Source organism: Rhinolophus hipposideros (genome assembly GCF_964194185.1).
Source record: "Rhinolophus hipposideros genome assembly, chromosome: 21".
Classification (NCBI taxonomy): Eukaryota; Metazoa; Chordata; class Mammalia; order Chiroptera; family Rhinolophidae; genus Rhinolophus; species Rhinolophus hipposideros.
The window spans coordinates 13,664,745-13,689,783 of NC_138067.1; the positions used below are offsets into that span (position 1 = coordinate 13,664,745).

The 25,039-nt window shown below is 36.0% G+C and overlaps 1 pseudogene across 1 annotated transcript; it reads right to left on the reverse strand.

Annotated features, from left to right (window-relative positions):
• Positions 1–933: 933 nt before the first annotated feature.
• On the reverse strand, positions 934–25,039 carry LOC308489586 (large ribosomal subunit protein uL4-like; annotated as a pseudogene). Its single transcript has 2 exons — positions 24,790–25,039; positions 934–2,253 (listed from the first exon to the last, which is right to left on the reverse strand). The product of its transcript is annotated as a large ribosomal subunit protein uL4-like (transcript).

The following is a 25,039-nucleotide window of genomic DNA, read 5'->3' on the forward strand; positions in this document are numbered from 1 at the left end:
TTGTGCATACTGTATTGACTACAACAACCATCTCTTGACAACACTGATCGACTATTCCCTGGAAAACCATCATTGTTGAAGAGAGAATGTACTGTCAATGTCTCTCTCTATTTCTGTGATTTCCTCCCCTTTCTGTGTTTCAAAGTAATTCTCAGTTGTGTTTTCCAAAATAAACATATATTTCTGGTCCACATGCATGGATGGCTGTTGAGATTTACAGATCCCTCAGTACCTAACTTTTCAAATTCATACTAAACTTTCTGTGGTTCTTTAGATGTGGCATGCTCCCAAATGCCTTCTCTTCCACAGGCCCATTGCTCTGCCAGAAGTAATCTCCTTTCTATGTCCATCTGAGATTTTCTATTATCTCTTCAATACCTATTTCAAAGGCCTTATGTTCCGAGGTCTCGCAACCTCATGACCTTCCTTCCTCAGATGGAACAAGGGCTCATTAGCATTACTGTTCTTACCATGTACTATCATGATTGCTTATGCCTGCTTCTTCCAAATATACATGTGAGCTCTATGAGGTGAAATATCACATTATTAAATATCACATCATTATACACAATGGTAGCTGAAACTTTTGAGGAATGAATTCAGAAATTCAAATGCTAGGACCAAAAAAGACATGGGCACACCTACTTAACATAATTGGATTTGCATTTCTCCTGCCATATGTGGTCCCCAGAATGATAAAGGATTGTCCTGTTGTCTTAGAATGAACTGTACATGGGTGAAGCGGCATCAAAATATAAGTTAGCTTTCTTGATTTTTGGAAATCGCAACTCAAGCTACCACAACAATCTATTTATCAACCACTTTTTTTTTCCCCTTTTTCCCATGTTTTCTCCCTGCCTCTTTGATCAGGCTTTTATTCAAAATTAGCTGTCCAATGTGGTTTGACCTTTATGGAATAAAGAAATTTTCAGATCATGCCACAGGCTTCTTTTCTTCTGTGGTGGGTTTCTTTCTTGTGGACTTCTTCTCAGCTGCTGGTTTCTTGGTAGCTGCAGCCTGTTGTCCCACCAAAGTCTTCTGCTTTGTAACGCCAACAGCCTTCTTTCCTTTCTTCCCTACCACTGGTTTCTTGCCTGGAACCCCCTTCTTGTCTGATATGTCTTCTAGCGCTGCTGCTGCTTTATCCCCTGGAGCTGGTGGTTCTTGGCCTGATGAAGAATGGTGTTCCAGCGCATGGTCTTTGTCTGTGGGTTTAGCTTCAACATGATTCTCAGGTTTTTCAGTGGATTCTTCTTCAGGACTCTGTGATAAATCTTCTTGCATGGCGCTCGAAGGGCTCTTTGAACCTCTGGGCTTTTCAAGATTCTGCTAAGGTCTGCATTGAGCATCCTGTGCATGGGAAGGTTGTAGTTACTCTTGAGGGAGGAAGCTTTACGCCAAGTGCCACACAGATCATTTAACTTGCGGAAAGCACCTTCAGTCCAAAAGCAGAATTGGCCGACATGCCCACCAGGAGCAAGTTTCAAAGTGTTCAGTTTGCTTACATTAAGCAGAGTCATTCTAGGGATGTTTCTGAAGGCTTTGATGATGCCATTGTCCTCATTAGAGATGATGCAAGGTCCCCTGTGCTGGATACGATGACAGTTTCTCATTTTGCCCTTGTCAGCTCTCATTCACTGAGAGGCATAGACCTTTTTGATGTCATTCCAGGCCTTAAGCTTCTTAAGAAGCTAAGGAGCCTCCTTGTTCTTCCTGTAGCGTTCAACTTTAACTTCAACCACCACGGGACCTTCAGGAACCTCCTCAATACAATGACCTTTAGACATGACTAGTGCTGGGAAGGCCAAGGAAGCCAGGGCAGAGCAGATGGCATATCGTGTACATGTTGTGTTTATTCTGCGGTGCCAAAGGAGCCAGGTTTTGGTTGGTGCAAACATGCAGCCTCCATGACATATACTGTCAAAGGCACCCTGGCCAGAACGATAAGTCTTACTGCCTCAAATTCTGGGAATTCCAGACACAGCTCTGCCAGGACCCATGACTTAGTACTGGTTTGATGACCTGCTAATCCACTGACAGCACAGAGCTATCTATTGTTTTTCTGCAAGTTGGTGTGAACAAAGTTCACAATATGTAGTCGAATGGGAGCCTTCAACACAGCGGGCAAAGCCACATTTCTACAAGGTGATTCCTCCGTTTCGGAGTACACTGATATAAGTGGATGAGCATATGCCACGGCAGGGAGAGGAGACGGCCACGCTCCTCCCAACCTAGTGGCTCCCACAGGAAAAGCTAATCAACCACTTTTGAGGGTGACAGCCATACCTTATCAAGTTGTTTTGAGTTGAACAGAAGGTAAATTTTGAGATCCATATACTTGAAATCATCCAGAGAAAATGTGATTCACAAGATAATATATAATTTCTTAGAAAAGGAATCAATCGTTCCTAGAAAACAATACTAGCTCAACCAAGAAATAGATTATGACAGACTAGATCCATTTCCTTTTATAACTAGTAAGACAGTATTTTGTCATAGAAAGAGAGGGAATGGGGAATGGGAAATGGGACCTTTAATATTATTTATATATCAGGCAAAGTACCATACTTACATTGTTTCTGTACTAAACCATTTTATAAACTATTAGCCTAACATATAATGTGAGGAGGTTTGTATTGACTGATTAAATGATCTTTTTTCCTGATATAATTTAATTCATAGGTAGCACAGTAGGAATTCAAATATTGGTCTCAAATGGCTATGAATATCTTTTTTTGTAAGAGCCAGACATGTTTCTATAACTTTCCCCTATACACTGTATTACAAAGTCCTCTGTTATTCTTTCCTCACTGAAAGACCCATATGATTCAGCTTTTGTGATGGAGAGAAAACCACCATGACAACATTGGTTCCATGATTTTTTTCAGAGGTTTGTGACTTCGTGAATGACTCATGGTTAGCTAATATTTACTTACACAGACACACACACACACACATACACTCACACACTAATTTTTTTGAAGGTTATTTCAATTAAGCAATAAGCTTGTTTCAGGGAATAGATAAGATTAATCAAGAGATCACTCCTGAATGAATTGGATCAAAATACATTAGTCTATGAAATTCGTCCACACTTCAAATAGTATCTATCAAATGGATAATGATAGCTACTATTAACATTATTAAATGTTTCATATGCATTATCTCATTTAACCCCACAGTATTCCAGTGAGAAAGGATATTATTTTCTTCATGATTTTCTTACTATAAGGGCAAGGAAATAGAAGTTCTGAGTAGTAAAGCATTGCCAGTAATGAGGTGTAGAATAGGATTCAAATCTCAGTATTGTAATTCAAGAATCCATGTTCTTATCCTCTACAGGCATCTCAATGTCTAAACATGCATAAGTTTTCAAAAACTTTGGTAATTATTTTTAGATTTCCTTCAAGTTGCATCAGCTCTAGTTTTTCTTTCTATACTTTGAGTCTATAAAATTATATAAGTACCAAGGTCAAGGAGAGTCTTTTAAAATTCTATAAAGACCATTCAGGGACCCAGTGTAAACCATCAGTGTTAAGTTCTATTCTGTCCAATTTCCTGTCATATGGTATCATTGAACTTTTAGAGTATATGTTATTAACACTATCATTTTTCTCCATATTGCACAGTACCTTTTATATACATTTTATAGAAATGGTACAAACATTGCTTTTCCTTAAAAATATCTCAAATAATTAAAAGCTTGCCAAAAGAAAAATATAAAATTTGAGGACCTCAAATTTCCTTGGAACTTTCAAATCCTTCTAAAAAAACATTGAATCGTATTATTATTATTATTATTATTATTATTATTATTATTATTAGGAATACTTTCCCAGTGTTATGTAGCTTTATATTTTTTTAACTTCATCAGGGAATTAACATTCATTCTCTTAGCAATTCTCTTAGCAGCCAATCCTTTCTTCAGATAGCTGTATTAATAGTTAACTATCGGAGTCTTTCAGTGCTTTGTATCCTTGAATCCTTATTTGGGTTCTGTGTACATGTCAGAACAAATCACTTTTATAAAATCATAATATTAAAAAATATATACATTTATATATTTTAAATTTGTTTAAACATATTTTTAGTTTTAATAAGACAATTCACATAACATAAAATTAATGCACTAATGTATAGAGTAGTATATTCACAGAGTTTGCATCTATTATCACAATCAATTTTAGAACACTGAGTTACCCTAAACCGTTTATTTCCCAAGTCCCTTTACTCCACCTTCCCCAGACTAGAGCAACCATTAGTCCACTTTCTGTCTGTACACATTTGCTTATTCTGAGTATTTTATGTAAAGGGATCATACAATATGTGGTTCTTTGTGACTGACTTTTTCACTTAGCATGTTTTCAGGGTTCATTTAGGCTGCAACATGTATCACTACTTCATTTTTTTAAATTGCAGAATAATATTACATCGTATGGATATCAATTTTTATTTGTCCTTTCATCAGTTGATGGATATTTGAGTTGCTTCCAATTTTGGCTATTATGAATTATACTGCTCTGAACATCCGTGAACAAATTTTTCTGTGGACATGTGATTTCTCTTGGGTATATTTATAGCAGTAAAATTGGTGTCAACATCATTTTACAGTCCCACCACTTTTCACTTGATTTTTAATCCATCCACATTTAATTTTATTATTGGTATAGTTGAATTTACTTTGCAATTTTAATCTTTGCTTTTTTATTTGTCTAATGTTCTTTTCGTTTACCAATTTCTCTTTTACTGTCTTTCTTTGCATTGAATAAAATTTTCTAGTTTAACATTTAAATTCCTTTAATGATTTTGTTTCACTATTTTGTTGTTGTTGGTGGTGGTAGTGTTATTTTCTTAGTTGTAGTTCTAGGGCTTACTATATACATATTAACTTATTGGAATTTACATAAAATTTGTAACTAAATTACAGTGAAATTGGAAATACTACTCCTACATAAGTCCATTTCTTCTAACCCCTTTTTGTGCTATTATTGTTATACATATTACGTCTGTATATGTTACAAACCCAATGACATTGCTTTAAGCATTGTTCATAAATTTTTTATTAAATAAGCTGAGAAAAGAAAGGTGAGCAGGAATATATTTATGGAATTTGTTCTATTTATATTTGTACTCACTATTTCTGATTCTCTCCATTTGTTCCTTGGGGTGCAGATTACTCTCTGGAGTCATTTTCTTACTCCAACACAACTCTGCTCCTTCTCACTTCCATTGTGTTGTCATTGTCAAATACATTATGTTCCTACATGTGATAGGTCCAGTAATACAACCGCATATGTATTTTCATATAATTGCATTTTGTACCAGTTAAGAAAAGAAGAAAAATTATGCATTTAAACTGTCTTTTACAATTATATAATTATTTTTGCTGTTCTTTGTTTTTTCATGCAGATTTATGTATATTTGTGGGTTTGCTTGATTTAAGTATGAAGTACTTCTTTTACTATTTCTTGTAAAGTGAGTTGGATTACAACAGATTCCTTCAGTGTTTTTCTTTGTTTTAAATCTTGGAATGTATTTATTTCACCTACATTTTGAAAGATAACTTTGCTGGATATAGGAATCTTGGTTTTCAATCTTCCCCTCTTTTCTTCAGCCCTTAGAATATGTCATCCAACTACCTTCTGGATTCCACTGTTTTTAATGAGAAGTCACCTGTTAATCTTATTGGAGCGTCCCTTAGATGTGATGAGTTGTTTTGCTTTAAGATTTCCTTTTTCTGTGACTTTCAGTATTTTGGCTATGCTATATACCAGAGAGGATCTCTTTACATTTAATCTACATAGAGTAAATTGAGCTTCTTGGATGTGAAGTTCATGTTTTTAACAAATTTGGGGAAGTTTCTAGTCTTTTTTTTTTTTTTTTTCAAATATGTTTTCTATTTGATTATTTTGTCCTTCTGGTACTCCCATTATGCATATGTTGGTGTGCCTAAAAGCATACCATGTTTCTCAGGCTCTGCTGATTTTCCTTTATTCTAAAATCTCTCTTTTCTTCAGCTTGCATAATCGCTATTAACATATCTTCTAGTTCACTGATTTCTTCTGTCAATTTAACTTTTCTATAGAATGCCTTTATTTTGGTTATTGGTTATTTTATCTGTAGAATTTCCATTTATCTCTTTTGTATAACTTCTATCTCTCTATTGATATTCTGTATTTGATGAGACCCTGTGTCTCCACACTCTCTTCATATCTTTAAGCTTGATCTTTTGTTTTTTGAACATATCTGTAGTATCTACTGTGTAGCCATTGTTAAATCTGACATTTGATCCCTCTCATTGGTGGTTTCTGTTGCCTGCTTTTATTCTTATGTATTGTTAATGTGTTCTGCTTTCTTACATATCTCATCACTTTTGTTATTGTTGTTGAAAGGTGGACCTTTTGAGCAATATATTTTAGCAACTCTGGATACTGACACCTCCATTGGCCCCACAGGGCTTGTTGTTATTGTTTGCTTGGGGTGTATGTGTGTGTGTGTGTGTGTGTGTGTGTGTGTGTGTGTGTGTGTGAGAGAGAGAGAGAGAGAGAGAGAGAGAGAGAGAGAGAGAGAGAGAGAGAGAGAGAGAGAAGCTTAGGTAGATTATTTCAGTGATGTGTATCACCCCTGTAGCCTATAGCCTGAAGCCTTTGGTCTCATTTTTCAGAGGGTGACATCTTAGATATGTGTACAGTCATGTTAGGATGATAATCTCTCTTTTGCATCCTTACCTTGATTACTTCCACTTAACTCAGCCAGTTAGACTCCACTAATTATGGGCCAATCGCTCTACTGTTTTTAACTTTGCCCTGGGCATAAACTGGTGAGCTGCCTGATCCAGTTAAATTAAGGAAGGGGTGTTTCTGAGGCCAGTCTTTGAGGTTAGTGCTGACCCCTGTAGTGTCCCCCTTGGCTCTCTATTTTCTTGTTCCCTCTATTAAACCCTGCTCTATGGTTTAACTTGCTTCTCTTAATTAAGAGGAGTTATTGTTTCTGAGACCACCCTAGGATTGAATTTCCCATAATTTGTTTGAAATCAATATTTTGGGGGAAAGCTCAGGCATTCTTTTTCTTATGAACGACCTCTCCCTATGAGCAAACTCTCTGAGCCACTACTACAGGTTCTGGATGATATGGTAGCTTCTAGACTTCTTGTCTTGCTACTGCCACTGTGGAACCTCTGTCCTAAGAACAAGATGGGGTGATTGGGGCCCCAATATTCTCAGGCTGCTGTACTTATGAGTAAGGACTGGCTAGAGGAAGGGAGTTTCTGACCTTTTGCATGCTCTTATCAAGAACTTAGCTTCTTCGGCTTAGAAGTGGATAGGATAAGAAATGCTCGTGGCTTGCCCTCCCAAGTAAGATACAGTCAGCCTTGATTAAGGGCTGAAGAAAGAGGAAACTCTGTCTTGGATCTATCCAGTCTCATTGGAGACACAGTCAAGATTAGCTGGGGAGAGGGAGCAAGTGGATAGTGGCTCAACTGCCACAGGTTCTCACTGTTCTTGCCAGATTTTATCAGACTTCCTTCATTAAATAAAGGTTTATTTATTTGTTGTATGCCCTTCAAACAATTTCCAGTTAAGGTATTTTTAATAATTTTCACTACTTATGTTTGTTTCATTGGGGAGAGTCGTTCCTGCTATGAATTCAAAGATACGCTTTTCAATATTGAACATTTAATAATATACAAATTATCAAATACATACTGAGAACAATTTATTGACCACTGTCAAATTTCTTAATATGGTTAGGCCCATTTTACAAGTATAGAAACTGAAACTTAAAGAAATAAGATAATGTACATTAGAACAGTAAGTTAGAAGGAACCAGATTTGAACGTAAATTTACCTGTTTCCAAATTGTGCTCTTGCCATTATTCAAAGTACTATGCTGGCTAGAGCATTTTGTGGTGCAAGATTGCAAAGAAATGCTAAATATTTATATATATATATATATATATATATATATATATATATATATATATATATATATATGTAATGGAATGGGCAGGGTATGTCTAAAGAGCATAGGAGCTAACATGAAAGAGTTTCCAGTGGCCAAATTGATATTTTTAAAAAAAGTGACCAAGGAAATAAGTAGTGCAAGTATTGGATTATTACCCAGGGACTAAAATAAATACCGAGGAGCCTACACTGATATAACTAGCAACTAAATAAATGGAGGAGAAGGAAAATCTTCACTGAAAAATTCCAATTGCTAAAATAATAGTAATAATAATAATAATAAAATATAAAACCTTCAAGGAATTCCTGTGTCTATTGGAAACGAGAATAATGCACACAATCATTGGTGATACATGTTAAAAGCTACAGAGGCACAGAAGAATGAGGGAGGTAAAAGTGAAGGGCAGTGAGCATGGGAGAATGGGGTAAAAGAAGGTGCCAAACAGGAGTAGGAAGCAGCTAGGTTGTGACCGATTAGAGAAGCAGGGGAAGTTGAAAATAACATTGGCATACCAACAAGATCTGACTGTCCAAACAGTGAGAAGTCAGCTCTTCCTGTGAAATAAAGTGCATAGAAAAGCACAAAATAAACTAAAAAAAGGCTTGTGAGCAAATCATGAACAATGTCAAATACCTAGAAAATAGGTTGGGACTTGAAGTAGAGGTAAAGGCAGTCATTTGAGATTATTTCTGTGGTAGAAAACAGTCTGCAATTATAGTAATAAGCAATATATTCATGAATGCTGGTTTTACTTGCTAAAAGTCACAAATTCTATGCTTTTAAAATATATCAAAATGCAATTATTGTCAGATTTTTTTTTTTTCTTTTGAGACAACTGTATGTATCAATTGATTTTACATTCATGCTACAAGGTTTATGTGGCATTTTTTCCCCTAATACTTTTCAATCTTGCTTTGAAATAAAGCACTGAGGACAATTTTGAAAGGGCTTTGTTTTTGATACATTGTTTTTTTTAATGCATCTTTAATGTTTCTAATGTGTTTTGTCCCCTGCCTTTTATTTTTCTTGTTGAATCACCTTAAACATCATCCATGAGAAAACACTGTTCTTGGTTCATCAGGATTAATTGACCTTTTGACAACACAGTTTTGTCTCCTGTTACATGAACTAAACAGAAGATGGGAAATGGCTTCTGAAAAAGTAATGCCCTCAAGACATTTTTTATTAGCCTCCTTTTTCTTTTTTTTTAAACTCTAATTTATTTTACTTTTGTGATGTGAGGATAATGTTTCATTCTTTATTTATTCACCAGCTATTTATAAATACCTACAACTTTTCAGGTCCTCTAACTGTGGCTGCACAAAAAGTTGGCTAAGTAATTCAGCTGTCATACCCAAGATTGTTAGAGTTTAATATGCACCATATAGGAGAGAATACATGTAGTTAGATTATTCTCAAGAAAATTCAAATACTGACCTATTCTGTATATGGGATATCCCCACTTCAGAATCCCAATATCCTTTAGTTTTATTTTCAGTGCTTATCACAAAGTGCTATCAATTCCCTGATTCCTACAAAATACATGACTTTCTACAAAGCCCTCTTGAAACTATTCTATCACACGCAAACCCCTCTCAGGTCAACATTCTTCTGCAGTTACACTTTATTCTTGTTCTTCACATGAGCCATCTCAAGCAGACAATGAATTTCTGGAAAAATGGAGATGAAACTGTTTTTTTTTCTTTTTTCTTTTCACCCATATCCCTAGTTCCTATCAAACTGCTGAGACCATAAATGCATGCAGAAAATGCTGATTGACTTTCCATCTTAGAGTACAATATAGTTTGCTAAAAAAAAACAACAACAAAAAAACAGTAGTATTGAACTTATTATTTTCTATAGCTTCCAAAATACAGCAGACATTAATCTGAATTTCAACTAGAGCAATGAGATGATACTCTTGCTTCTGTACAATGGAGACAGAGACCTTTCCCAAGATATTGAATCAATAAGTCATCAAGTGGTTGTTAGTGTAAAACCTGCCTCCTTCGAAAGCATCATTGGTAGCTCACAATAAGGAACGTACAAGTCGTAAATAGGCAGAATAAATAAATTAAAGCATATTTGTACAATACAATGTAATATGGCAATAAAGATGCATGAATTATCTTCAAATACTCATAAATATGGCTGAGCCTTTAAAACAACATTGAGTGAAACATACAATCTCTAGAAGATACCATTTATATAAATTGTAAAAACATACTCTAAAATATAGTTTATGAAAACAGGCATTTATAAAAATGATGCATAAGTATTAAACATATTAAGACATGAATGAAGTCTACACAGTAATTGCTTGATATTCTTGATATTAACTGCATTTAGGCAGGAAGGGATATATTTTACACATTATAATATGTATAATATACCATGTTTCCAAGAAAATGAGACCTAGACAGACAATCAGCTCTAATGCGTCTGTTGGAGCAAAAATTAATATCAGACCTGGTCTTATTTTACTACTAATAATATGATATGATATGATATTATATGACATATGATATGATATACCAGCTCTTATATTAATTTTTGCTCCAAAAGACGCATTAGAACTGATTGTCCGGCTAAGTCTTATTTTCGGGGAAACATGGTACCTATATACTATACATAAATTATATGCATAAGCACATATACATATATATAATTTCTTTGTGAAAATAAGTGTAGTCTTCACTTCCTTCTTGCACTGAGGCTACAAAAGAACCATAAGTGAATGCTTATCATTTTCTCAGATCTTTTCTGAGTATGTGTCTTATCTTGGGCATGTGTGAGGCTTTCTAAATTCCCCACTATGCACGGACACTTTTGAATTCCCAAAGACACTCTCTCTCTCTAACTTTTTCTCCAGGCTGTAGGAAGTCTACTGTGTGTTCAACAATAATCTTTTGCCCCAAGTAGCTGCAGGATTTTTATCTCCCTCACAATGTTTTTGAGCAATGCCTGTTATTTTTCTGCCCTGAGATAGTTCTGAGCAAGGCAAACAGAGACAAGTACCTTATATTCATCCATCAGGTAGCCCTCCCCTGGATCAGAGCAGATACACACAATAATTTGCACGTAAGTGTGCTTTGTTTTCTCTGAAAACATGGACCAAGGTCCCACGCTGGGAACTCGGGCTGTAGTCTTTAAGACTGTTGCTGATTAGGGGGAGGAGCAAGAGAAAGTAGAAATGCCACAAAGCCTTTTCTATTATTTTTAATTTGCATTTTTTTTAATTCAGAATTATCTTGGTTATTAGAAAACTTTGACTGTTTTTCTGAATTTGGACAAAGTTGCTTCCAACAATTACTGTTTGGTTTTTAATATTTCTGTGGAGGGATGTGCTTGGAGCTGCTAACTCTAATCATTAAACTACCTACTTATACATTTTTGATTAACCGTTTTTTACAAGTAACAGAGAGGTCACTTATTTCCTGATCCATGCTAAATAAAGGTTTCATACAGAATCCAGGTCTATCTGACTCTAAAGATAATATATTTTTATCCATGCCATAAACTGCCCTCCTACCATTTTGTTTCATTTATGCATGCGCTTCTTTTAAGTTATTTTCCCCTCAATAAAAATACTTTGATTGAACTTTACATGTCAGGTAATCTGACACTCTCAATGACAAAAGGGTGATCTAGGCTTGGTCTTGATCTTCAAGAAGTATACAATCTTCCTGAAGGTGTTGTCCTTACCTTTATAGGGTAAATAGGCAATTACACTATAGTGTAGATACAATAAAGTAAGTACAAGATGTTATACTTGAAAGGCTTTGCTTAGCATGTTTTTTTTTTAATCATAAGACTAGCAGTCATATGAAATATAAAACTATACAAATTATGATCAAAAATACTTTCTGAAGCAGTTCTGGAAGTCCTCTTTTCTGAGCGTCTAGTTGTGCTGTCCTGGCTGCCTCGATGTCCGGAGTTGATTCAAAACGTTTACCTTCCATGGTCATTTTGACTTTGGGGAAAAGCCAGGAGTTGCACGGTGCCATATCCGGTGAATAAGGTGACTGAGGAGACACTGTAAGGTTTTTATTTGACACAAATTGCCATACCAGAAGCGATATGATGGAGTGTTATCATGATGGAGAATGAAGTAAAAACATGAGAAAGAGGACTTCCAAAACTGCTTCAGAAAGTGGCAAGAATGACGGGATAAGTGTGTTTAAAGAGAGGGGAGTATTTTGAAGGGGATTAACGGCAATGTGTCTTTTATTGTAATACATTTTTTTAATTTAAACATTCACTATATTCTCTGATCATATCTCATAAGAGAATATACATAAGTGTGTGAGTGTGTGTATACACGGTTCTGTGAACATAAATAGTGTGAGTAAAGACTAAATTTTAACTCACCAAATATTTTAGGACTCCGGGATAACATTTCTCATGATTTCAATATTAATAATTACAAACTGTGGCTTACAAATTGCCTTATTGTATAAAATTTCTGTAAACCACTGAATAAGTTCATCTTCTTTATAAAACACCAGTGATTTTTGGCCTCTAGCTTTCAGAACAATAAATTACACTAAAATAAAATGAAAAATGAAAACCTCTTCAAGAACCGATAATAAAAATATGTACGCTCATTGCAATTTGGTCCACACATTAACGTGTACCTGTGTAATTCACTCTCATTTTTAATTTATCAAGCATTCATACATGGTATATTCCAACTCATCATAGAAAGATTTTTAGTAGAATCATATGCTGGCTGTGTTTTTTAAAACAGAATCTGGGCCCTAAATTTACATTTGACTTATAGTTATGTGTAGGGAAATGACTTTATACCAAAATACTAGAGTAGTCTATAATTTAAATTGGCATATTGATGAGCTCTGTATATGGATTTGATACATAGTGAACAAGAATAAAATTATGTATGCAAAGATAACATGGCAGGTGTTGCATTTCCTGATGAGAATATATTATAGGAAAACAGGGTTAGCCATAGTGTGTGGGATACACCTGTTTTGCACCAAGATTTCATATTTTCTTTCATAAAATTACTCATGTAGAATGAGAGAGACCTAACCTTTGTATGTGTATCAGACTGATTTTAAGAGCACCTTAGAGAGTAGCATTGGATGTCACGAGATTCTTCCAGGTGCAGAGCATTATGCTTGAAACAACAAATCCACACATTTACAACAAAGAAGTTCAGCTCTGTGACTTAAATGCTATGAACTGCATCTATAGAGTAGGGGAACTAATAATCACCTCCTCAGATTGTAATAAATATGAAATGAGATCAGTTGCTTTCTAAGTGGTAAATCACACCAATAGGAAAAATAATTACATGAAGTACATTGTTAGAATTGTACCTTAAGCATATATTTTAATCCATATTCAGGAAAGTATTCTAATTCTACCTACACAAGGAGCATTTTCTAGGTTGCGAATGACCCTTCTTTCAGTTACATTCATTCCAGCCATTTCTATGATTCAAAGACCAGTGTACATCTTTCATACACCAGAAACCCACTTTTTAAGTTATCCCCAGCAAACTTTGACGTTAAAGATATATTCATGTATAATCCTAAAGTTTAGAGTTACATGGAAAATACCTAAGTTCAACTTACCCATTTTGCTAAATAAGGATTTCTAATTCCAAGGATGAGTGTTTTACTCAACTCCCCAAATACCCAACAACTGCAGAACAAAAAATAATAATAATAATAATAATATGATCCTTTGAGTTACATCATAGTCATAGATATACATATAGAGATAGAGATATAAAGATATAGATATATAGATATAGATATATCTCCTTGATCTCTTTAACCATCATCATTTTACCCTTCATGATTTGATTCTGATTATGCACAATTCTTAAACTGCATTGATTTGCTTTCATTTTGAGAGTTAAGGGTAGCCAGACCACACAGTACCCTCTTCTCACCTGTCCACAGCTCTCCACACAAGATATTATAATTAGTGGGAAGATGTTATAATTACTGGAGAATGTTTTCCATTGCTTTATGTAGATATACTTTACAAACCATAAAAATTAGCCCAATTATTCATACGGTTTGACAAGTTTTTGGTAAGTGTATACTGCTCTGAAACCGTCAGTACAATCAAGCTTGGACACATTTCCAGCACCCCCCAAACTTGTCTCATGTTCTCTTCTAGCTGTTCCCAGTACTTCCCACAAACACCTCAGCCCAAGGCAACCACTAATCTTTCTGGTGCTACAATTTTACTTTTTTCTAGACTCGTCCTTGTGTCTGACTTTAATTCAGCATAGAGATTTTGAGATTTATCTATGATATTTCCTGTGTCAGTAGTTTGTTCCTTTTTATTGGGGAACATATTGTATTGTATGGATATATCATATAGTTTCTGTCCTTTTACTAGTTGATAGTTATGTGCTGCCCACCCGCTAGCCCCAGTTGTTCGCTATCACAAGAAATATTTCTAATAACATTCATGCAGAGGTCTGTATGTGAACAGCTCTTTTATCTGAGGAATGACTAGAAGTAGCATTGTTAGGTCTTATCTGAAATACATGTTCAACGTTTCAAGTAACTAACCGACTATTTTCCTGAGTGATCTGCTAGTTTGAATTCCCACTATATTATAATAGTTCATTAGGTCTGCCACAACAAAACACCACAGTCTGGGAGACTTAAATAACAAACATTTCTTTTCTAACAGTTCTGGTGGTACAAGATGAAGGAGTCATCAAGGTTGATTTCTTCTGAGGCCTTTCTCCTTGGCTTATAGATGGATGTCAGTTTCCCTGTGGCTCCATATGGTTGCTTTTCTGTGTGGGTCTGTACCCCAACGTCCACTGCTTATAAGGACACCAGCCACCATGGATCAGGATGTTCCTCTGTGACCTAATTTTACCTTGATTATCCCCCAAAAGTCCCTATCACCAAATACAGCCCATTTTGAAGGACTCAGGTTTAGGACTTCAACAAATACGTTTTGGGAAGGTATGATTCAGTCCATACATCCACCTGAAATGTCTGAAAATTACAGTTGTCCCACATGTTTATTAACACTTGATCTTGTTGGTCTTTTAAATTTTTGCTAATTTACTAAGTATGTAGCCATAGCCCATAATGGTTTTAATTTGCATTTCCCTGATGACCAATGATGTTGAATACCTTTTAATATGCTTATTGCCCTCTATATCTTTTTTTTCTGTGAAGTGTCTATTCAAATGTGTCCATTTATTTTAGTGAGTTGTTAGTCTCGTGCTTGTTGAGTGATAAGGTACATTCTGGATGCAATTCTTTTACCAGATAGATACACTTTCCAGACATTTTTTTTCTTTCTTCTTTTTTTTTTAATTAAAGTTTATTGGGGTGATAATTGTTAGTGAAGTTACACAGATTTCAGGTGCACAATTCTGTATTACATCATCTACATATCACATTGTGTGTTCAGCACCCAGAGTCAGTTCTCCTTCCATCACCATATATTTGATCCCTTTTACCCTCATTTACCACCTCCCTCTCCCCTGTTTACAGATTTTCTTAAAATCTGTAACTTGCCTTTTTATTTTATCAAGGTTATTTTTCAAGGACAAAAATATTTTACTTTTGATTAAATCCAATTTGTCATGTTTTTATATCATTTGTGCTTTTTGAATCCTAAGATTTTTCCCTAACCCAAGAATACAATTTTATTTGTATGTATGGTGTGAGGAAAGAGTCAATTTTTATTTTATTTCATATAGTATCTAGTTATCTCAGTGCTATTTATTGAAATATTAGCCTTCTTCCACTTTATTACTTTGGCATTTTGTTGAAAATGAACCACGTATGCGTGTGTCAATTTCTGAATGCTCACATCTCGTTTCACTGTTCGCTCATAAATCTGGTACTTTAAGTCCTTCGACTTTGTGCTTTCTAAATTTGTTTTTTGATTATTCTGTTATTTGCATTTTCTTATAAAGTTTAGAATTAATTTCTTTTAAAAAGACTGGTGGGAATTTCAGATTTTTCCTTTTTTCTTAAAGTGTGACACAATTGGCAACCTTCAGTCAGATGTTGCTCTGATCATCTTCTGAATGATCCTGTCATCTTTGTTTCCAGCCACAGTTTCACAGTTTGGTCCTTTCTGTATATATTTTGCTCCTCATGTCATGAGAAAAACTAAGTGTGTGTGTGTGTGTGTGTGTGTGTGTGTGTGTGTGTGAGAGAGAGAGAGAGAGAGAGAGAGAGAGAGAGAGAGAGAGAGAGAGAGAGATCGATCTGTGGTGATCATTAAAAATATTATAAATCAAAGGGCAGGTTTGATGCCCACCAGCCCTTAGAACTTACTCAATGTTTGTTTTTGCTTATACCTGCTGTTGGCTTAACAAGGTGACCAACCTATGGCAGAGATATAACACATGTGTCATCATCTCATACTGAGAAAACAATACAAATAATATTCCCTGGCATAAAATTATTGTAAATATAAGAGTAAATGAGCAATATAGGTCAGAGAGAAGTGTAGGAATAAGGATTGGGTTCTAGAATAAATTCAGCAGGAGCAAAATCAATGAAGTTGCCTGTGAAGTCTTAGATGAGTGCATTGACCTTCTAACTTGTAAATCAAATATACTGATGATTTACTAACTTGTAAATCAAAAATCACCATCATGGGGTGATTTTTTATTGTACCAGTAAGAGAACTTGCTTTGACAATGGTTAGCATATTAAGAGACATGATAAATGCTAACTGAATCAGAAATACTCGAGTGCCTCAATCAGTTGCTTTTGAGAAAATAATTCTTCCTTGCAACACTCCATTTATATCCATGGCCAACCCAATCACAAGTCCACCCATTTTCATCTCTAAAATATATCTCAAATATATCTCAGCCATTCCGCTCTCCATCCACTAAGCCAACCCTTGTCCAACTTAGCATCATTATTTACATCAAAGTCTTCAGTGTCTTCTGTGCCCTGCTTCTATTTTAACACCATTGAAACTATTTTCTACAAAGCAATTGGAGTGTTTTTTCCTTCATGCTTCCTTTCTGCCCTACCTCTCCTCTTTTCTTCTTTCCTTTGTTCCTACGGCATCTCTTCAGTTTTGTCATTCTCTTACTTCTTGTTGCATCTGCACTAAAATAGAGGCTCTCGATGAGGATCCCTCCTGTCCTGCAAGATCGGGACCCGGATGTCAATTTTCGCTCATTTCATTCTTCCTTACCTGGGCTTTCTTTCATCAGTTCTTCCATAGGCCGGGAACCTATTGAGCCATTGATCTTTTACCCCCATACCTTCCATCTAAAGAATACCTCTTTAGGGAATCATTCTCTTTCTGTCATTCTAACCATATTCCCCTTTTGCCAATCACCATTTTTATCTTTCACTGCATCCTACATGTTTCCTTTTGAGTATATAACCGAAACTATAATCTTATGTGTATTTTTGGGGTCACTTGTTCATTGTTTACTTCTTTCATTAGATTGACAACTCTGAGAGACTGAAGACATTGATTCATTCCTCAATGTATGATCAACATTTGGTATATTACCTGCTAAAGTAATGGGATACTATCTAATGCCAATTCTTATTACTGGATTTGGATTCAACAAAAACAGTTATAAAGTGGCTGTAGAAGTTTAGTTGTTCAAGTTCGTAAATCTAACTTCAAGTAAAGTATATTGAGTATAACTTTTGATTTTGAAACAGTATTGCATGATGAGATGCTACAAGTAAAATAATAATATAATAATAATAATAATAATAGTAATGCATTCTTTACTACTTACAAACACAAGGAGGATAAATATTTGAATGGTGTGCTCAAATGATTGCCCTGATTTTCCTCGTTTTGTGGTGTAGCTATAAGAATAGTTACCAAATATGAGGTGGGAAAGACCGTCAGCATGATGAGCCAGTGATGTCCCATGTTGCCACCTAAGGGTTCTTACATTTGTAGAATCACAAGTTTTCAGGTAGGTTATTTTCTTCCAGGAACTTAGTTAATGACTGTCCTAAAAGGAGATCAAAGGCAATCTACCTCCTAGAGAGAAGCCGCCAGACTTGCTGCCAATAAATTGTTTACTTCAAATTTCTCTCCTCAAGTGTCTTGGTTCTAGTCGCTGATATCTATTTTTTCCTACACATTTCAACATCCAGTTTCACAGATAATTAGCGACACTGAACTGACTCCCCCTTCTTTACTTTCCTCCTCCTGTCAAGTGAATTCCAACATATAACAACATGCATTCATATAATCTCCGTCAGAGTTCAGCTATAGCAGGAACATATGAATTTAGAGGCCTCCGAGAATCACTTTATTATTTCAGAATATTTGAAAGCAGACAGAAAAATAAACACAGCCTTCGTCACAACAGAACAGATTGCTGCTCTCATTTATCAATTTTTATAGGGTATATTTTAGTTATATTAAAAAATACTTGTATTTACTGTGGGATCTGGGTTTATATTTACTGTCACAGTTGGCATAGGACAATTTCTCCAATGCATTCTAGTGCTAATCACTGGATGACTCAAGTATGCCTGTATTTAATGATTTGAGTGAAAAATATTAAAGGTCGCGTTCTCAGTGTTCCTTCAAAAATTAATAAATATCTTTGTATGTAACAGATTGTCTCTTTCTGGGAAATATGTTTGGGTTTGGGTGATAGTTGTAAATTATAAAGAAATTCACATTATGACAAAATAACTTTTAGTAAGTAAGAGATAGGTGTCGAAAGAGAGAGACGGGTGTCATTTCACTTAAAGAGTTAGTTCTTTTGGCATTGTGTGTGTGTGTGTGTGTGTGTGTTAACACATAAGTTTAGGGACGATAGTCAATGGACTTCATTTCAGAATATCTAGCTTTATCTTAGCCCCGCTACCCTCTTCCTCCTGAGATCCTTAGGGAAGAGACACAGAAAGAAAGTATCAAATCTAAATACTACTTTATTATGAGTTGGGTTTCTGCCCAAAAGCCTCATGCAGAGCTCTGGGAGACTGAGCTGGAGGATATGGTTTGTTGCATAAGGATAGCCCTAAAGATCACCTATTCTCTCCAAGCCACAATTTGAAACTCTGGATATTAGCAGCGCCTGGTTTGCATGAGGAACAAAAGAACAAAGGCGTGAGAATGCCAAGGTGTGGAGTCCAAAGGGCCCCGACACACACAGGGCAGGCTCTTGTTTTAGTCATCCTCTAAACCACACTGATGGCGGAGAGAGACCTGGTCATACATTTGGCTCAGACAGGACCCTGGAAAGGATTCAGTTTCCTTTGGAAGGAAGCATATGAAAATCAACGGGAAGGGAGCACAGATGTTAATGCCGCACTCCTCATTCAGCCCTCTTCTTTGAATCTTCAAAATGTAAAATATACTGAAGACCCAAGCACCATTTTTTTTTCTTCTTTTTTGAATTGATTGTTTCTGTTGCTTGTTTTGTTTTGTTTTAGGCAAAGAACTAGGATACTAAGAAACGCTGTACTTGCACTGGATTGAAATAATTATTCTCTGGTACATTATAGGTAAGAACTGGTGCTACAAAATACTTTCCTTGCAAAGTAGCAGTACAATATATTACTGCAAATAACTGTGATTGAAACAACCCATCACTGGTTCATTGACCGAGGACATGAAACTTCCATCTCAGCATCTCAGCACCACTTTCACAAACACGTTCTCACCACAAAAATAAGGTGCCTGAACATGTGCTAAGAGACCCTCCCTGCTGGCCTGAACACCTTCAGCTGGGAAACAAATGCTGACAGTACCGATTCTGGGAACTGATTAATTAAATCTCTTTCCTGGCAGTTCCATTAATATCAACACCACATGGCAGAGATATTGACATAGTGAGAAAACATTGCTTTCAACAATAGGGCTTTGTTGACAAAACAGTGAAATGTCTAGACCATTAGCAACCATTCAGGAATCCATCTTCTCCATCAATCTCATTTAGCTTACACATAACACACATTAACACACACGCATGCATGCACACACACGCTCACTCTCTAAATGTGTAGCAGTTAGACAGAGAAAATGTGGAATTATCATTAAATATAAATGTGAGCTAGGTTAGAAACACACTAGACCAACTCAGTCTGATTCTCATATTCATTCTCTCTCCCTCTATCCCTCCCTCCCTCCCTCCCTCCTTCCCTTTCCACATACACACACATATATAATTGGGGTGGAGACAGCAGATATTAATGATATCATCCAATACTGATAATATTATTTACTGTATCAACTAACAGAACATGACATCATTTACTAATTGTCTACTATGTACCAGATACTTCACAAATACTATCTCATATCCTCACAAAAGCTTTTCTGGTTTGTTTTATTGCCCTTATTTTTCAGCACTGCAAACTGTGGCTAAAAGAAATTAAAGGACTCACTAAGAGTCACAGCTTACAAGAAAGCAGAGAGCTGAGATTTCACGTTGAATCGGTCTTATTCCAAAACCTATCCTTTCTACACTGGAGTCCTCCCTTACTTTTTTTTTTTTTTTTTTTTTTAACCAAAAACAACTTTTAATAGAAAAAAATTTAGCATGGTATACAAAAAAAGCTAAATAAATTGAAAGGTGGTCCATGTTGTTCAATGGGATGATATATTATAAAAATGTATATTCTCCTAAAATTCAATGACATTTCGATCAAAACTCCAATTAATATTTCTTAAGAAGTCTACATATTTACTTAAATTAAAAATAAATTTAAATTTTTATTACAAAATTAATTTTTTTATTAATTAATTTATTTATTTATTAGTTTCAGGTGTACAAAACAAGGTAATGCTTAGACGTTCATCATTTATATCCCTCATACTGTGAACCCACCTCTCCCCATCCACTATCCCTCCCTTACTTCTTGACCCCGGAGGAAACTTGCAGTTTTCCTTTTAGTTCTCTCCCATACCCGAGCATCTGTGATTCTGCTCAATCTGATGATGTGATTCATGCAATAATGTCATTTAATCCCATCAGAGGTCATGCTTAGTTACTTATGTGACTGTCTCCTCTGCAAAGACTGTGGCTTTTTGAGGGGGACTTTGTCTGATTCACGTAGACACTCATATCTCGCTCTAGTAGCATCTAGTACTTTACCACAACTACGTAGAATGAGTAAACACACATTTTTCTAAGGAATCACATACAAATAAAATTAGAAAGATACAAACAAATCTAATACTGTCCATGTTTAAGTTATATTTCTGGCATTTTTCTAACCCCTGATCCCCAAAGTTGTCTAGAAATCACCATCTTTATAACTTGTAGATTTTTTTCCCTCAGAGAGTAGGTTCTCCATGAACCCACGCTTGTTCCTTCTTTCTCAACCTTTTTTTCCCCATCTTGCCTTCCTTCCTCCTAAAAACTTTTATGTACAAGTATCTAAGAGTCAACTGCTCAACAGTCTCATGAGAAACAATTATGTTATTAGAGGTGTATGCAGGATACAGTAAGAACACAGAGACTTCTGCTGTTTTGGAAGATCAGGAAACACTACTTGGAGAAAGTAATTAGTGAACGGAGTCTTAAGATACAGGATATAATCAGGCAGAAGTTAATAGAATGGTGTTAAGAGTTTTGTGTTTCAAGAAGAAAGACTAATAGGTTTGAAGGCTTTTTAAAAAAATGTCATTTAAAAATCAATGTCACTCAGGAGCTCCAGATTCAAGGACTAAGACAAAATGGATAAGATTCTCTGCAGATTCGCTCTAACTTGCTTTTTCCTTTTCTTTTTTCCCCCCTTTCTTTCCTTTTCTTTCTTTCTTTCTTTCTTTTTTTTTTTTTTTTTAAGGGCCATGCACTTGAATGAGAAGGACACATATTAGTTGTGAAAAAAGTGTATTTGAAACTGCCAGAGCTCAAGCACAAGATTAGCGTTAATTCTGACTGTTCAAAACTGGAGAGCTTGAAACTAAACTCTATTTTCAGGGAAAATCCTATCATGACACAAAGACAGGATACAGTCACTGGGAGGGGCACCTTCTATGGACTCAGCTGACTTGGGTTTGAATATTGTCTGTGTCACTCACTGAGGCCTTGAGCGAGTTATTTAATGTCTCTGAACCTCAGTTTCCTCACTTATAAAGTGATGATTATAAGCTGACCAATAATATTCAAAGATTCAATGAGATAATATGTGTAAAATATTTTGCATAGGCTTTAGAACTTTGTATTCAAAATAATATTTACTATTATAATTATTATTAGTAGCAGATCTGTTGTTTTCAACTCGGGTATAAGTAAAAATTACTTTAGGGCTTTTGTAAAAATTCAGATGCCAGTGTGTCTTCCTAGTATCCACTTCATCATGGTATCTGCAGAAGGAGTTTGGATATTTCTGTTTTAAAGAGTACGACAGACATTTTCTATATAAAATTGGAATACCACCAAAGTGTAACAAAGACCTTCTCTTAGAAATCCATTACACAGATGGCTCTAAAAGAGTGTGCGGCCAATACGTGGGCCTCTTTTCTATAGTTGCTAGAAATAATGTAAAGGAAGTCTTACTCGGGTTTTCCCAAATTCCTTCCAAATTCAAAGTTTCCCAAATTCTTTCCTAATTCCTTGTTCCCTCCCTTAAACCTTATTGATAAGAGGACAACAGTTTCAGATTTACAGCTATTATTTTTGAGCACTTCCTGGGTGCCCAAAATACCAGAAGCACGCCATAGATATGTCATACATTTCACACAGTCACTTAATTTCTGTACCCCGCACTAAGCCATCACTTTCTAAAACATCCCTATACTTTCTTCGTCATTTCTCGATTAAATCCATTATTTCCGTATTCTTACTTTTCAGCATGTGCTGTTCCACTTCAGTGAGCTGCTTCTGTGTGGATTACAGGCACTGCGTCATTGTGCCTGAAACTTAATTGACTTCTACGGCAAACATTAAAGGAAGGTGGAGGATATGACTAGTTTCCTATTCACTATGACATAAAATGGTTAATGTCTGTGTGTAATGGGGGGGAAACTCTTCTGAGCTTCAACTCCTATGTTATGGGACGAAGGAGTTGAATCCTCAAGTGACTATTGATGAGTCCATGGAAAGTGTGTGCACTAAGTGAGAAGCCGAAATAAAAAGCCCTGTACGAAGTCATTACACATCAAGTCTGGTGAATTATTCATTTAGTGGCTTCAAAGTTGGACTTGGGAAAATGTAAATAAAGTACACAGAGACATTTCTCCTTTCTGGAAACGATTTTATAGTCATGAACTAAATGCAAGGAGCACTTAAAGTGTCGAGCTACATTGTATATTTTATGTAAATTAAGGATATTGAACAAATCCCCCCATTTGGTACAAAAGAGAGAAAGAAAATAGGCCTCTCCTGATGATCAATGCCTCTGAGAAAATGAATTATCTTTATTTTCTCCATTATCTTTTACTGCCATTTTATATACTCTATAAAATATCGACCTGCAAGGTATTCAAATGAAATGTGATGTAATTTCCCTGATGCACAAGCCTTTTTTTCTACCCTTCAGGCACGACTGCAACCTTCTCTACATCCCTAAGTGCGCTTCATGGCTGGAATATGCCCTGGTCAAAGAAAGTTGTCTAGTGATAGGGTGTATGCTATGAAAGCAAATTTCGTCATTAGAGCCCAGAGGGCTGGGTTCAAATCTCAATGTTTCAATTGAATGCCTGGCTTTGGATATGTTAATTATAATGACTAACTTAAAATATTGTAAAGCTGAAAAGAGACAGAATATATATATATATATATTCCCATCAAGTACTTGGTAGGACCATGACAAGTATTAATTAAAATGGATTCTGATGAAATTCTTTCAGTGACTGGGCCCAGACAATCCTCCTTGAAAGCACGACAGAAGCTTTTCCCCAAAGCCTAATATCCATTAGCCACACGTTTTTATGCACCATCTAAGGCAAGACAGAGAAAGTCAGCATTCCAGAAATTAATATGATTAACCCATAAGAGGACAGCATTCCAAAACTCTACTGAAAGCCAGCACATGCAGAGGCCAAATCAAAGGCAAATTCTTCAATGAAATACACTGGTCTGGACTAGGCGCACAGTACAGGGGAGTCCATGATGAAATTCCCACTAACAGCAGCAAACTGAAAATAATATAAAAGTCCATATGCATATATTTTTTAAAAAGACAGACTTAAGTTTAAGTATTTTAATCAAAGTTCCTTCACATCAGTGCCTGAGTCAAAAGGCTTGCAGTCTGGTGGTTTATTTGCAAATTCATTGCAGAGTACAGGATTGAGTAACCTAGAATACAACTAAGAAAAAGGAAAAAACAATGACATGCATCATTGGTCACTGCTCTGTGCTGCTAATACTTGGTCTGGACTTAGGAGGAGCCTGGTACAATCACTCATAAAAGTGACTACCTGACACCAAAGGGAAAGGCATTTATTTATCTGTGAGTGTGTATCCCACATTGGTCAATGGAGCCCCCATTCTTTAACTCCCATATATTTTTTGCGTGCACTTGCATGAAAGTCACTAGAGTTCCCTTGAGTATCTTATATGGTGATAGCTAAAAAAGTTATTATGTAGAACGATAGACTTCCTAGGCGCAGGAGTTTCACTTTGAAACGCTGATGGAGCTTGTGTGGAATCAGCTGCCTCAATACTGGCCGGAATAAGATGTGTCAAAAAACAGTACATTTTGCAGCTCTCAGACTAGCTGAATTGTTCATTAGTCCAGTCTCTCAGAGAGTTCCCTTCAGAGTAGCTAGTCTCTGCCAAGACTCGTTATGGGCGTTTAATAGAGCCATTTTCTATGTCCAGTGCTATGGTTGGTTCAGAGGACCGAACCTGAAATATGTCATCTGTCTACGCCAGCACTTCTTTACTATTTCCCTCACCTTTGGCCAGCACCACTGCTGCTCTAGGATGACTATCTAAGGCCCGGTGACTCAGACTCTTTATTCCCTTATTGCTGAGTGAGTTTGTTCTTGCTTCCTGTGCTTTGGGGTTGGGGAAGCCCTGAGGCAGGACACAGGAGGCAGAAACAAAGACTCCGGGAGGTGGTACTGGCTTCTTCAGCAGAGTGGTCCCCAGGGCAGTGGCTGGAGTGACAGTGAGGGCAAGGAGACAGAAAGTGTTCCCTGCCAT